At 29.2% G+C, this 17,199-nt stretch overlaps 1 non-coding gene across 1 annotated transcript; it reads left to right on the top strand.

Annotated features, from left to right (window-relative positions):
- The first annotated feature begins 16,594 nt into the window (after positions 1-16,594).
- On the top strand, positions 16,595-16,713 carry LOC115033465. The gene has a single exon (XR_003838822.1). It is a non-coding gene; the product is annotated as a 5S ribosomal RNA (ribosomal RNA).
- The last annotated feature ends 486 nt before the right edge of the window (positions 16,714-17,199 follow it).

The raw sequence follows: 17,199 nt of genomic DNA, 5'->3' as shown, positions 1-17,199 counted from the left end.
TAATCGTTATATTTTGTTTTGCGGTATTTAATTATTTTTGATTATCACTTTCCATTATAATAACGTTTACAAATTTCAATCGTTTTACGTCAAATACAACGTTATAATCATAACGTTATTATAACGTTTGCAAGCCCTTATAATATTAACAAAACATTTTATATTATTTCTTAAACTCTACCAAAATCATGATTAACTGATTATATTGGCAGGTTCGCCATTAAATCATTACACCCTATCACCGTATAATAATAATATATTGTATTTATTTGTTTGTACATCCACGTGCTTTGCAAGCCGATTCTTATCGTATTCCCTACTTATATACTTAAGGCATATGCGACATATTGTACCTACACTGTACAATGGTGACGGGTGCACTTGGGCTTGAGTCTCCGTCAAAATATTTGTTGGCTGCAGATCACCCGATTGAATTAAGGCTGGAAATTTAATCATTGTTTTAACTCATTTTTTCAATCACAGTATTAGACATATTGAATACAACAAATAAGTTAAAAATGACCATTTATTTAATTTAACTTAAACTAATAGATTAGGTAAGCTTATTTAAAAACAAAAAAAATGAATATATGATTAAAAAAATTACTATCGTTTTGATTAATGATTTAATATATCTAATGATGCATAATATATATATATATATATGTATTTTTAAACCTGCAACATTTATAAAATTCTATTAATATTTTAGACTTAGGGGTTATCGTATAGAATTTAAATTTAAATTTGAATGTATAATATAATATGTACATTATGTATAAATGTATTGTTTAATACTTACGATTTAGGTTAAGTTATGCATTTCAAAATATAAAAATAACTTGTAGGTACATTCATCTAAACTATAAATGTAAATTTATAATTATTATAATATTAAAATTCCGAAATAGAAGTTTAGAGATATTCGAGTATGGTGTATTGGATATACCTGCAAGTAAGTACAGACCGATGGTAGTAAATACTAAATAATAAGTGTTATACTTAAATAATATTGAATAGGAATGGCATCACTAGGAATGACCGCACCACCCTCCCGCATCCCACCTGGATGCTCCGTCTATCAGTATAAGGTCTATGATTGGTACACAGATAAAACGCTGTATTTTATATATTTTGATCATTTTTCCCTGGTTGAAATTGGGTTATACACCTACTAAATAATATATTATATATGTCCAGTGAAAATAAAACATTAACAGCTATAATTGTTAACAATTGCATTATATTTATAATTTATGATTTATTCATAAATAATTATAATCACACTTACTGCAATGTCATAATATTATTATTCAGGTAACAGGTGTTCCCGGAAATGAATCGAATATCCGTAAAATACCGCACCAAACAAAATAGATTAAAAAATAATTTTTCCAAATCTTGCACAAAGAAATATATGCCAGAATATAACAATATTGTTATTATAATTCATAGGTAATCATTCGGTCAGTCATGTACTTGTGTGTGAATTTATTATTTGGCCGGAAAATACGACGCTTAGAACAATTAAGTAACCTATTGCAGTCTTACAGTGCCTATTGTTTCTCTACGTGCCTTCAAGGATTCTAATTTGCGTTCAATATCAGCATGACAAATTTGAAATTATAATATTCCGCGGAAACATATTATACGGGGTGATCTATATCCAGATATTGTGTTTCACTATAATTTCCTGAGTCAAATTTATGTTTTTGAAGAAAACATATTATGTCTTACAGTTTTTTTTTACGTACCTATACTTGGTGATATTGAACTTTTTAGGTTTTTAATATTTCTTTCAATGACAACCGATAATTTATTTGGTATGGGTACATTTATTTCTAAATTTTGAAAATGTAATATTTTACAAGTAACTATCCATACTTCGAACAATAATATTATTAAAAGACCTTTTTAAAAATTACGAAAACTAGCTAAAAAATTTTTCGTAATTACTTAAATGGATCACCATGTCTATATAGTATAATAATATTACAACCATACATTTTTTCCGTATTTTTAGGAGAACGTTTAAATATTAGAATTAATTATAAATATAATGTATTATTATTTGTTGTACTCGACCTTTTTGTTAGTGACTCATACGTAGACGACTGCACTCCCGATTTCAATGACGAAAATATTAGGAACTAGGCGGTAATTACAATAGCATTGCAATTATTATGTACTTGAATAATTTTGTACTCGAAAAAACCGAAATTGAATAAAATTAATATTGTTCACTGGAAACTGGACGTGCAAATTATATATATAGAAACATTATTACCTATGTGGCTTTGTATACAGTTTCGAACAATGAAGGATATCCGATGACATCCGAGGAACATATTATAATAGTTGCAATGACAGATGACGTACTCTATAATAATAATAATATTATAATAATATCACAATAATTAATTCTGATAGATTGGTACTAATGCCAAAATGTACTATATGGGCTATCATGCGACCTTCATCAAATCGACGCACTTCACCGTGAAGTAATACAATATAATATTATATACCTTCTCGATATTATTATTAATGGTATTATATTGTGAACAATCAGTTTACTATATACATATATTATATCCGTGGCAGTTATTATAGCTCAAATTGAAATCGTATACATCGTACCACATATTTTATACTTTACTAATGCATTAATATTCAAATTCGAAATTTTGGAATTTTTTATTATATTTCGTTTAAAGATATTTCAATACTGAGAACTTTTTGTCACTGAAGAAGTATCGAAGATTGGTACAAACTCCTTTTTTTTCTGGACGAGAATCACTCTTTTCAACTGTAGAAGTTGATAAGTACTTAATAATTGATTTTTTTTTTAAATGTTGCCACATCTAAATCAAAATTCAATAGTCCCTGGATTATTGAACTCTATATGTAGGTTATAGTATAGGTGTTAAGAATAATAATAATGATAATAATTATTAGACATAATAACAATAATTTTATACAAGATATATACATTTATTTAATATTTGGTCTAATGTTTAATATACTTGGACAATTTTTAGAAATTATTAACGAATAACAATAGTAATAATAGTTTTCAAATTTGCAAAGCCTACGTCATATCTTCAAGGCTGTTATTATCGACCAATTAAATATTGTTTAAAATACCAATTAATATAATTAACAATAATCCTTAGTAACTCAGAAACTATTTGTATTTCAATTTACATAATATATTATATCTAAATGTTTATTATGCTATAGTAATAAAACAAATGTTATTTAATTAAGAAATGTGAAGACCCGGAATACGGACCAAATGGTTAAGTTAGGTTATAGGTTAGGCTAGGTTTAGGATTTTTTAAATTAAATTGGTTCTTATAAGTTCAAAAATAATATAATTTTATTTATCATAAACCTGATTTCCAGAATTCATGGAGACGGCTGAATAATTAAAAAAATATGCCAATATTTTGCAAATAATTGCAAATTGGTTTTTAGAATTTGCAAATCAATATTTTTTTTGCATTTGCGTAAAATTCAATGACTACATCGTCAGTATCATACTATAATTTATAATACAGGGCTGTTCAGAGCAGCTCAGAGATTTTCAATTTGGGAAAGGGAGGAGACGTTAAACAGTTTTTTTTTTATAGAAACTTACCTTCCATAACCATTTTAGAATGAATATAAATACGAATGCTACACGTTAATATTATGATAATATGATATTATTATGTCGGTCATCAAACCCCATACCCCCCCCCCCCACACACACACACCACGAGAACACCGATGATACACGAATCACTATACATAATTTATAAATTGATAAGTTTATCCAGAGACCGCGGCTGTTAACTATTTTTATTACTTTTATATAATTCATAATATACTTCATCATTGAAACCGTTTTGGATCAAATCATATTGTATTTATCCGTGTAGCTTGCGAACATATTATTCATGTTGGCACCCAGGATATAGTCTATATAACTAATTCATTTAAAAAATAATTTATACAACAATAGAATTGCTGTGATTCAAACAATCATTTAAAAATAATTGAGATTGTATCACGCGTGATGCATAATAATAATAAGATGTTCTATACGAGTACTGTTATATTAGGTATGTTCAACGCGTTTTTTGATTTTTTTCGTCATAATAATTTATTTTATTTTAACCGTTGACTTGTCAGGTATATTATACCAATACTACAATTGTGATGATAACGTCGAACGTGCATTTAATTTTCAACACGACATCATAATAATAAATCTTTATCATTATCCAAGGATCAAACGCATCAGTACGTTTGCGCACTTATTACTACACAATTTATTTTACGGTTGGTAAATGCCGTAACTATATATATATGAAAGGAAAGTACAGTGTGCTGTGTATACCTATAATATAATTTGTTAGTATGTTACGATATTTCTATATCAACCATTCGTTGATGATGACATCGCAAAAATAGTTTGAGGACTGTACAGGCTATATTCTGGACCTGGCAAAATATTGATGTCCGTGGTATAGCTAGGATTTTTCTTTGTAGGGGAAAGGGGGGGTTGATATTTTGGGGAGGCTTAATTGAGATCCCTGATATATTATATAAGTTTGGTATGCAGCTGATGCCATGTTCTTATATTTATTTATTTATTTATTTATTTAATTAGCTTAATCGTACCTATATGATTTACGTATGGTGGCAATATTTGTAAATTGAATGATTGTTTATTCGAGTTTTTATGTTTATTTATTAATTGATATGTGTATTATTATTAAATAATAAATGAAAAAAAAAACACACACACACCACTGTAAAATCAATACGTCATGCATCACCCCGCTCAGAATATAAAAATTGGGCGTAATTTTAGTTTTATTAGATAGGAACCTGTTTTTAATTGATAATTAAATCCACAATTAATTTTAATTATATACTCTTGCAGCGATCTTCATAGAAATTACAATTTAAATATACATGGTGGTATACTGTCTTACAATCTTATATACGTAGTACGTTCACATGCAGTACACTGAACACTGAAAGCATTTTCAAATGTTTATACAATTCCGGTAAAAGCTGCAACTCACTCTGCTACTGATTTGAATTTTTTTTAATCCAGAATTATAGCACAACGGCTTTGACCACTTTGACCGCGGCTAGGCTTCTTAGCGATTACTGAACCTTACCATTAATCACTATATTCGATTAAGGTTTAATAGAACTTTATTATGACTTTCAGCACTTGACTGGAACCATTGACCTAGAAAAAAAATATAAGTCAATTTTATTGAAATAAGTGTAAAGAAATTTAAAGCAAGGTATGTGCGGTTACATGGTCACTCGTTATCGAGGTCTCGTGCGTTCTTGATATATGATTGTTATATTAATACATTTAGGACTCAGCATTTTTTGCATATTATTCAATAATCATTCGAATCATAGAGTTAAGTGATGGGTGATTAATGTGTTTAATAATACCTGGAGCGTAAAATTTTTTTTAAATATTTTACAAATTACAAGTGCATATTATTTTACATATTGTTATTTGGTTTAGAGTACGACATCCTACCAGAAGGTGTGTCCGATTATTATTATTTTATTTTTATATTTATGTTCATAACAGCCGATTGTCGATACGATTGCTGCAGTGCCATGGCCCACGAGCTCAGATAGTTAGCACTCAGCAGTTGTCCGACGAAGTGCTCGGTAGAAACAACAAACCGTTATATCATTATTTACAAAATTGCTGGTTGAATAATATAATGCAGTATTCCTAACAATATATTTTGAAATTGTTGTGTCTTTAAAATGACCATACAGAAAAAATATCGTCAAATGTTTTGACAGACAAATATTAGTAATGGCACAGGTAGGTACTACACTAGTTACAAGTTAATTGTATTATACGACCAGTACATAATTTGATTATAATCAGTCGTCGATATCATGCATATGATAATAAAATATAATCCATTTATCCATCGACAATATTATTATTGTAAGCGCGTTTACAATTTATCAATAATGATTGTCATTCCTTGCTAGTTGCTACTAATCTTTTGTCACAACAGACAATAAAATAGGTGTTGTAAAATAATAGTTACCTATTCAAAAATATATATTTTTTTTTACTGCACAATAGAAGTAATTATGCATATTTTAAGGTTTTCAGTGATGTTAATAGTTGGTAGCCTAATATGTTATTTGTATTTCTTGATAGGTACGTAGATAGTTATATAATTTGTTTTTATGTTGATGTTGAACTCAGGGGTTTAAAGACCCAATTAAAAGAAAAAAATGCATAACTATTGTAATATGCTCATGTTTTTTTTTTCATTTTGAGAAAATAGACATTTTCCAATAAATATTTTTTAATGTTTTAATACAGTAACATAAATTGTATTTTTGTCAATTTTCAACGGACCGAAGAATAAATTCAAAAAATATTTATACTTCAACGAGTGTAAAATGCGGGTCACGACTTTCTTTGAAAACTTGAAAATTTTGAAAATTTGTTTTTTTTGTACTTTTCTTAAATAATTTATTTTTTAAGTTTAAATATATTTAAATACTCTATAAAATTACTGTTTCATTTTTATTTACATTGTAACGTCAGAGTCAAACAAAACACTTATAATAAAAAAATATATAATTTGGGTAAAATTGAGGAAGTGACTCAAACAATAAATTTTATTACATCCGTTAAAAATTGAAAAATCAATAATTGTAACAAAACGATTATACACTCATAATTTATACTGAAGTAAAAATACAACATTTTTAATAAAAGATATAAAAATGCACATTTATTACCGAGTTAAATATTATATATTATATATATTTAATGATTTGTATTTTGAATTTACTATATTATGTCCATTAGAATAATATCAAAATTATATTAAAATGGGTAAATGGTAATAAAAGTACATATTTAAAAATATAATTATGAAGGTTAAATATACTACAACTATATAATATCAAAAGATTTATTTGATAAGAAATTAATACAATAAATTATAAAATTTTCAAAATGTTCACCAAAAAAAATTTTCATGAAAATTTACATCACTTGTCGCGACTATTTAATTTATATGATATTATGACCATTACCTGCCAGTCTTTATTTTTTATTTATAAAGATTCGAACCACACATTTTATGTACATTTTTCAAATGATACAGAGATGTACCACATCCATATCATCATTATATGAGAACAAATTTCCTAAATTTATTTTGGTAAGCAAATCTTTTATTTTTTATTAAAGTTTAGTCACAGATACGTATAGTATATGTCCGTGAGTTTAGTTAACCCATATTAGTAGTTAGGTACTTTATTTTTATTATGCAATTGCAACCACTTTGACAATTTAATCATGAAATACATAAATTATTATGTATGTCTGTTGATCGCCACAGACTCTTAAATATATATTTTATGTATCTATATAGTTAGTAAGATATTTGATCTAAAAAATAACTTATCCAAGATTTGACTCCTCAATATCCTTCTTATTCGGACTTCATTAATAGGTAGTAAGTACGTGAAATATTACACTGCTACAAGGAACAACGTGAATTGCGCCCAACGACCGAAGAAAATTGTAAATTGCACCAAATACATTTCAGGTATCAATTTGTATGTAGTAAATTGCGCCTATTACATTTCAATAATAATGTTCATGTTGTAAAGAGTCTAATATTTTAAGGAATATTATTTATATGATGGAAATTTAATATTATGAAGATGACACAAAGAATGACAAAAGATGACCAAAATGTCCTCCAAACATTTTTTTTTGTTTGATTAAAATAAAAAATAGAATAATTTTAAACTATTTTTAAATTAAATATTATTGCCTATTTATTGGTGGATAATATATTATTTTAAGTTTGTAATATTGTTTTTATTAGGTTAATTATAATATAATATAGAGTAAATAATAATAATAATAATATCATAATAAGTTTATAATATAATTTTTTTTTCAATCTGTTGAAATTTTTCACTTGGGTATGATATGGGTTCAATTTACTAGAGGTGCTCTTTTTACTGACTGTTTACCGTGAGCGCAATTTACAATCGCCCGCTGCAGGGATGGACAATATTCTTGGAAAAAGTAGGTAGCTAGATGCAAGTTACCTACTACTTACTAGGTATGAAAGATAGTTAGTTAATTTACCTATGAATATAGGATTTTTACAAGTAAGTCTTTTTTTTTAAAAAACGTCGATAAAAATTATTTATTCCGTCAAAAAGATTAAAAATGTAATACAAGGTTCCACAAGATACATGATAAAATGCACAATTTTTTTTTGTATATGTATTTATAAAATTTATTAACTTATGATTGAGTTAATTTTGAAAATTATTTTGTAGATAGTTTAAAATGTATTAAATGTTCGATTTTATAGCTAGCCTTGATTTAAACTCTTTTTTTAAGGGCCCTAGGATTGTTCAAAAGGCTGTGGTATAGATAGTCAGCTATTCATCGGCTATTTAAAATTTTAGCAACTTTTAAAAATATGTAGGCCTAGTTGCTCCTATATATTATGAATCCAACACAAACATCACCACAATACCAATATAATAATATTATAGTGGTATATTATACCAGCTATACCACTTGTTGTCTTTCGACACTAAAAATTATAATAATTTCTCGCAAACTCACCGCGACCTTACGACCTCTGCGTAAACGCGTAATATTATATAACTATAAGTTATAAAGGATGACGGGATATTATTATTATTATGGTAATAATCGCGATACGCAGCTTGTGTGCAGCTAATACGCCACTTGCACACGCGCGCTGCACCGGAATCGTCGTAATTGTTTGATAATAATAATTAGATATTATTAATCGTATATTATCATATTATTATTATATAGGTACCGACGATGACGACAAAGTCACGTTATTGTAATTGGTTTATTCTTCCGAATTCGATGGCCCGCCACCCATACCGACTGCGGTCGTCTCTAAAACGAAGGTCATCCGCGCGTCACCGTCATTCTGTCTCCAGCCCGATGAACAAGACGCATGCCGTAGCCACCGGTAACAGCTAGATAGGTACAACTAGGTACTGAAACTACTACTACAACAGTCGTACGACTACGATAATAATGTTGTAATTTTCAGCGGGAAAAATAATAATACCCGCCCGGCCGCCGAAAAATAAAACGGTTTATTCTCCGTTTCATCGCGTGTGTTTTGTTTGTTTGGCTATATTTTTTTTCCCGTCGTTTCGTGACAGTGGTCTGAAGAAATCTCTGCCGCCCGCCCGCGCGCCGAGCCCACTAAACAGTTTAATTGCGAGTGCCGTTACACGCGTTTTGAATTATTTAAACGCACGTCAAACATAATACACACACACACGCACACACACACACAACAACAACAACAATAACAATAACAACTACAATAACAATAATACGTACGCCCGTGTCAAGTACACAATACGTATGGGTACAACACACGTTTTCAACGCATACGTATAAAATGTGTAACGCAATTGTACAATATAAATATATTATATTATTATTATTATATAGCTGTAGACTTTGACTGGGTTAAGATTAATCCATCTTTCGATCGTTTTCCGTTTTGCTTCAGCGGAAATACCTACATAATACGAACACGATTACAATTATAAATTTCATGATTTTCCACTTGTTGGTAATATATTCTGCACATCATATATATTTTTGGGTACCTATACCTATAAATCCTAAAAAATGGAGACAGATTTAATGAATGCTTAGAAGCGGATTTAGGTAGTTAATCCAATATCGTTAAGATTGGTCTTTAGATCAAATAATATGTTCAGAATGATAGGCAACTAAACATAAGAGTACCTAAACATCGTACCTTATCATTATTGTGATTTTTGTTCATAAGTATAGGTAGGTTATTATTATAAGAAATTTTATTATAAGATCTGTTTTTTTAAAAAAAAATTTATCCCACATTTTCTAAAAAGCAATAAAATGTTGTAGTTGTATGTTCCAACTAATTAAATAATACAAATAATAGACCAGTGGCGTAATTTGGTCATATTTGTGGGGGGATTTAAATATTTAGCCCCCCACAACCCCACTAACCATCAAAAAAAAAAAATTTAGTTTATAATATCATAAAAACCTGACAGTCTAACCATTGAGATCTGAAAAGAAAAAAAAATAGTGTATAATGTAAGTATGGTACATGTATAAATGCATACATATATGAAAATAAATAACTACATACTATTTAATAAAGTTTAAAATATTCAAAATCACAATCTTCAAAAGGTTATAACCCTGAAACTAAGTCCGACCAACAAATTCTGATTGCACCATTGTACTTAACTCGTTGAACTATATAGATTTCTAAAAACAATTTAAAAAAATTGTTCGGGAGCTAAACTGCATTTTCTATGTAGATTCGTGGAATAATCTGCATAATATGTGTAATATACAAAAATCCCGAACTTTAAAATATTATAACCTTGGAAAGTTAGAACTAAGTCTGACCGACAAATTCTGATTGTACCATTGTGCTTAACACGTTTAAATATACCTATTACCTCCAATACCTAGGTTTCCGAAAAAAATTCCCAAAAATCGAGCTAAACTGCATTATTTCAATATATTTGTACAATATTAAATTTACAATAGTCATTATAGTGTTTATTACGAAGTAATTTAGTTATCTTATAATTACAGCTACCATAAGTGATTTGGGTTTTTATTTGTTGTTCCTATAAAATATACTAAATCAGTACCAATAAATAATAACTACAGAAATTATATGGTTCGCAAGTTAAAAAAAAATTATGGGGGGGAATACGATACCCAATTCCCTCCCGTAATTACGCCACTGTAATAGACAGTATCATGTTCGTAATAATAGGCCAATGAAGCAAACTATCTGAGGCGTAAAGGACGCAAGCACGAACAAGGCCCCTATGTTTGTAAGCGATTCATAGAGATTTTGTATGTTGGTTTATTATTAATTAAAGTAATTCTCATCTTATTTTGTGTACCATCGAGAGTACCTATATACCTAACCTGTATACCTATACGACAATGTAGTATCTAATATATAATAATCTTTAACCAATGGCAACCATTTAAATAAACAAACAAATATTCGATTTTCGTGAGCTATAAAACTAAATTCGTGCGTGAGCCACCCTTTAGCAACAACCTATGTGTAGGGGATGAAAAAATAAGCTACATAACCCTTCACCCAAGGAATCGTCGTGGAATATTTTTACATATTATGATATTATAGAAGAAAGATTTTACACGCGGCAGTCGTTAATTTCATATATTATTATTATTATTATTATTATTATTATGGTTTAGTGATTTTAAAACGGACCTCTGCCGCCGCAACTACATCGGCACGAGAAAATAACATTGTCGGACACCGTTTTGTATGGGTAATAATTTATTTAGAATTTTTTTTTATGCACCCGTGCGCGTTATAGCTGTACATTATTTTATATGCACTTGCGGTGTAGGTCTGTGCTCGATAGGTGTTATTATCGTTGTTGTTGTTGTGGTTATTGTTATTAAATTTCATAAACCGGCGGCTAACAATAATCTCCGGCCGTTTTTGCCCGACCGGAATGTCGAAGTTCCCGAATTATAATATGTAGGACTATGTAACGTATATTTAACGTTATGGTTTTGCCACCCATAGGGATTATTACTACAAGTGCGTAGGTCTCGATATTGCTTCCGCCATTCCACCTGAAATACGAAATCGTCGTTTATTACCATCGCTTCTAATTTGGCCGGATAATCTCCGCTGTAGGTATATACTCGGTTTTAATTAAATCCTAAGTATCATCACGATTTAAACAATATACGTACGTCGATACCTATACGTTGCATATTATTAATAATTATATAATACACTCCGGTGGTAAAAACCACGTCCAACATCCGTTTCACTTAAACGTAGAATAATAAGCTGCAGAACCGGAAATTGAGTTGCCGTGTCAACCGTGGCCATTATAAACATTTATATATAAATGTATTATTTTTCTAGCTACCGGTGTAACTCGCTAATATAATTGAGTAATGATTTCGATATTAGTTACATATTTTATTTTTCACGTTAAATCTCATTCGATATAGGCAATTTTTTTTCTTCTAATAATTTGTTTTATAGTTTTATTTTTACTTTTAAAGGTTTATAGTTTTCTGACTATTCTGTTATTTATAACTTCACAAGTTTGATATTGTTTAAGCCATATAAATGGAGTGTTCAATTGAATATGATTTTCCTGAGTCAGATGTGGGCTTGAAGAGCGGTAGGTTTCATTCTATTGTTATGTTTGGTTATGAACGATTAGGTAGTACCTAACTATATCCTATAGGTACTCTTATATTTTTAATTAGATGATCTGCAGACAATCCAGAAGCACCTGGACCGTAATACTGTCTAGGTATAGGTACTAATTAATTACTTAATACTATAGTAATTATAAATATATTCTGCTTTGCATATAAAAAATAAATAAATCAAGACAAAATGTTTGCAAAGTATTCAAGAAAAGATTTTGCTCCACAAATCACTGCAATCCAAAAATCACTGAAATCCACCACCCAAGACCTTAATGGACAATAGAGTCATTCCGTCTATCTTTATCTATAAAGCTGAACAAACATTTCTATAAAAAAAGTGTAATGGTTGATAAAAATTAAAAATATTGTTGGGTGAAAATCAAAAGAACAAATGTCAGACGAGATAGGTACTGCAGCAGACACTGCTATCATTACGCATTTGTGCTCGCTTGAACCTGCCACAAAGCATACTGGCGCAGTGTTATATTATTAATTTACAATTTAAATTAAACGATGATGAAAATGATAATGCCCGCGTGTTTAAGAAAATGGTTGTGATGAGTGAAGCTCGGTTTACCGTCGTATTATATATATTATTGTATAGCCATCCAATCAAAAAAATAATTAATAATTTATGATTACGAACATCCACGAAGTACTACAAACGCAAAATGAATGTATGAATGCGACATCTCATTAAAATATCAAGTTTTAATTATTTCCAAACCTACTGTCAATAAAGTTAATTAAATAAATTAGAAATTCAATACAATATATCGCAATATTTTACTACGATGTTTTTACTATGATTAGACATTATGATACTATTTATTACTTACCCTGGTAGAAAGCCAGTGTCAGTCATTGGAACTAAAATGCCGAATGTTATATTATCTTACAGTTTATACCATTATATTATTTATACAGTACCTATTATATGGTCAGCAACGACCTGCTGACAACCTACAGCAACTAAAATTCATATAACCAGCACTTTTATATTTTTAATTTGTCAATATACTTTTATAATATATACCTACGTTCAGTTTAAATGGAATATGAAATATGGTGATTCCAAAGTGTATAATATATAACGTAGGTACCTATTTAGTTTATTTATATTTCTAAATAAAAAATTCAAATTCCAATACAAATGTATATCCACCTAGCTCGTAGGTGCAACTGCTATTTCTTAAAATATTTTTTCCTGGATATTATTTTCCAAATAATATGTTATGCTCCAACCATAAAAGTATTTCTCGCAAATATTTCTCTTTCAAAAATGTTCCCAAAAATTACGCATCACCTGAAATATTTTGTTCTTACGAGAAACTAATGTAAACCCGAAAGCCTGACATAGGCTTAGAAAGATCATATTTTAATTGTTAACAATATTTAAGCCAATTGGCTTTTTAGTTTTTATTTGGGTTATTATGGAAGTCCATTTTCAATATTAAAATTTTCAAAAAAACAAAAGAAGTCAATATTCAACATTGGAAATATTCGAGAAATCGAAATTTGATTTGGACGAAACTTGAGTTAATCAATTTCCGCAATAAGCTCAAAAAGAGACAGATAAACGCAAATCTTTTACAGCATTGTAATTAAATTATTCTATAAAGTTGGTGTAATGCGGTCGGGCTTTAGGTCTGGATCATGAACTAAACTTCCGACTGTAACTTTAAACCAAATTTATGACAAACTAAATACACAGTCACCATATTTATTTTCAGGCAACTGACTTTTAACCGTAACCCTTTCACCAACGGTAAAACCGAAATAGTTTTATTATTTCTTATCGAGCCGCACTCGCAATAACGACGTTCATTACCTATAATAAAGGTTTGAATTAACGTGTCGGTCAATATCGCTATCATAAAATAGTATACACTCATACTGACTGATTGATTGACGGCGCAATTTCAGCTGTATACAACACGCACTACACCCACATACGTTACTATCATAATAATAATATTCGTATCGTAAATCGTTAATTATCTGAATACCTAGACAAGTAGTGAATTGTATCCAAAAATTGCCGCGGATTATGTTACGCGCATCCCACACGTCGGACACGCGATGACGGGTTATACCTACCGGTTGAATCTATCAACTATAACTGTTGGCAAATACCTACCTGTCAAATAAATTAGTCGATTTTTTTACTCCGAAAAAAATAAGATTTTTTTCGTGGTGTTGCTTAAAAACGTAGCCGCCGATCGCATAAAATATATTGTTATTATAATAGTAATAATATTAATATATACCACGCGCAGAGTACCTACAATAATTATATTATTATATACCTGCAGACTATGAGGGGATGTGTTAGAAGGAGGCACATGGTGCCGGCGGCGGCGACGAAGACGAAGACAACCGCAACGGATTCTGCGCGCACGTGACCTGCACGTCATACTTTTCTATAATATGTTAACGCGAAGTTATTATATTATTATAATAATATACCATGTTCATATTAATATCATCACAGCCTTCTGTGTATAATTTGATTAAATAATTTATGATTGTTGTTGCGGGTGTCTGTCCGATTCCCCTCCCCCGCGTACGTTACGTATATAACCGCAATTAATCGGTAAACATGCCAAACTCGTACTTGTATGTACCTACCAATTATTTTAAAATTATTATTATTATGTTTTGGGTGATTAAAACGGGATGAATCATTAATCATTCATCGATGCGCGTTTGTGTGTGTGTGTGTGTTTTATCTATTATATACGTAATGTAATAATATTGTGTATGAAACGAGCGCACGTAGAACTCTTTTAGGTATCTATACGGAAGTATAATTATATTCATAATGATATAGAATCTTAATTGTATCCCCATAATAGATATAAAAAACGATTCTGCGCTAGGATTGTCATATATAATATACCTATTGATTATATTATTATTTTACCTATTTATTTATATTTTAGTTGTACGGTAAGGTCAACTTATTTTTACAAAAAATAAATCGCATTACGTACCTATCGAATAATAATTTGTAAAATATTATTTCATATAATATTACTAGGTGCTGTTTACTTATAATAAATAGTTAAAATAAGTTGAATAGTTTGAATAGTTTCATAATATAAATTGCATAAGCTTAAGTTAAATATTTTGAAAATATTATTAAATATAGTTAATAATAATTTACGAAATTATGTACAGTTTTAAGTCCCTATCCTTACGAATCATATATTTTTGATCACATCAAAATAACTATAAAACTGGTATTTTTCGTTTCAATAAAACTATTTTTTGTAGGTAGGTGTAATTAAAATTTGTATATAGTGCTGACGTATTTTGAGATTTTTAGGTTGCAGTAATAATACAACTTACTAATGACAAATATTGTCCCTTTCAATACCTACTTATTCAATTTTCAAACCTATAAGTTATTGAAATTTTATCTTGTACACTTTTAAATACATAATAATATGAAAATGTTCACAATTTATTGTTGATGATTATGTCAGCATTTGAACTTCAATAAAGATCTAACACATATATATATATACATATATGTTATAGATACCTATTATATAGCTACAATAAAATATTGTGCTTATATTGTATTGTTGATCATTTTAAACGCCCATATTTATAGAAATAATGAAAAATCTTATATAAAATGTTCAAACCTTAGGGCTTAGGTGTGTGTTAAAATTTATAATATTATATGAGCCACCTTGTAGGCCCACCCTTTGTATCACCATTATCTGAGGTGGGTACACTCGAAATCTACTATACAGCTGCAGAGTAACCGCAGTAGACTTCCCCGGTTTTTCGTCAATTATCTCATATATTATGGCATTAGGTATAAGCCCACTCACATTTTGTCTGACTGGTGATTTGTCATAATATTATTAGTGCACGAATTAAAAAAATTAAAAATGGAACTGCCAGACAAAAAAAAATGTTCCTTACAATTTTTGAACTCAACAGTTATTATAATTATAATAGCTTATTTGTTAACCGTCCTGACAATGTTTTTACACAGAGTTGGTTTAACTAGGATCTCTCATAAGCTTATCATAATATTGATGTAGTGGTTTTATTTTAGATTTCGATCCCTGTACGGCTACAAATTTGTATTTGCAATAACTTTCACGGAAATAATTTTTTTAGCTACAGCCCCCAAGCATTCCGCTTGCTACGCCACTAATAGGTATAATTACAGAATTACTAGATAAGTATATAATAATACTATTAAGTGCGATCTGATAACTTATCTCCAACGCCAACGACCATACCACGTTGAATACACCAGTTCTCGTCCGATCACTGAAGTTAAGCAACGTCGGGCGTAGTTAGTACTTGGATGGGTGACCGCTTGGGAACACTACGTGCCGTTGGCATAGTTTTTTCTTTTTAATGTACTGTACACATTAATATGTACATCAGTAATATTTAGATTTTTGATTTTTATAATACATTTTTATAATATTGTTTCAGCGATATAAACTAATACTAGTTTATTTTCACGGCCAACATGTCCGTCTATAAACAGAAAAAATACATGTATTATACTTGTAATACAAGTATAATGTTCTATTTAGTTACCTCCAGCGCATAAATAAAGATAAGACTAATTTTTTTTTAAGTAAGATAATAAATTAGTTCATATTTTGCCAAAATTGAGTTGTAATAATCATGTATAACGTTGTTGGTTAGAATTAGATGTCACAATAATAATATAGTTCTAGTCCCTATACCCTAAGCCTAACATATAATATTATATGGTTGAACCAAAATATTTCACAGTTTAATAGATTAAAGTTAAATTAAATGTTTTGAACATTTTATTGTGTCTATTTACCTTTACTTAATAAATAATAATATAC

The sequence above is a fragment of the Acyrthosiphon pisum genome, chromosome X (genome assembly GCF_005508785.2).
Source record: "Acyrthosiphon pisum isolate AL4f chromosome X, pea_aphid_22Mar2018_4r6ur, whole genome shotgun sequence".
In the NCBI taxonomy this organism is placed as follows: Eukaryota; Metazoa; Arthropoda; class Insecta; order Hemiptera; family Aphididae; genus Acyrthosiphon; species Acyrthosiphon pisum.
This window is presented reverse-complemented; position numbering and strand designations above follow the sequence as displayed.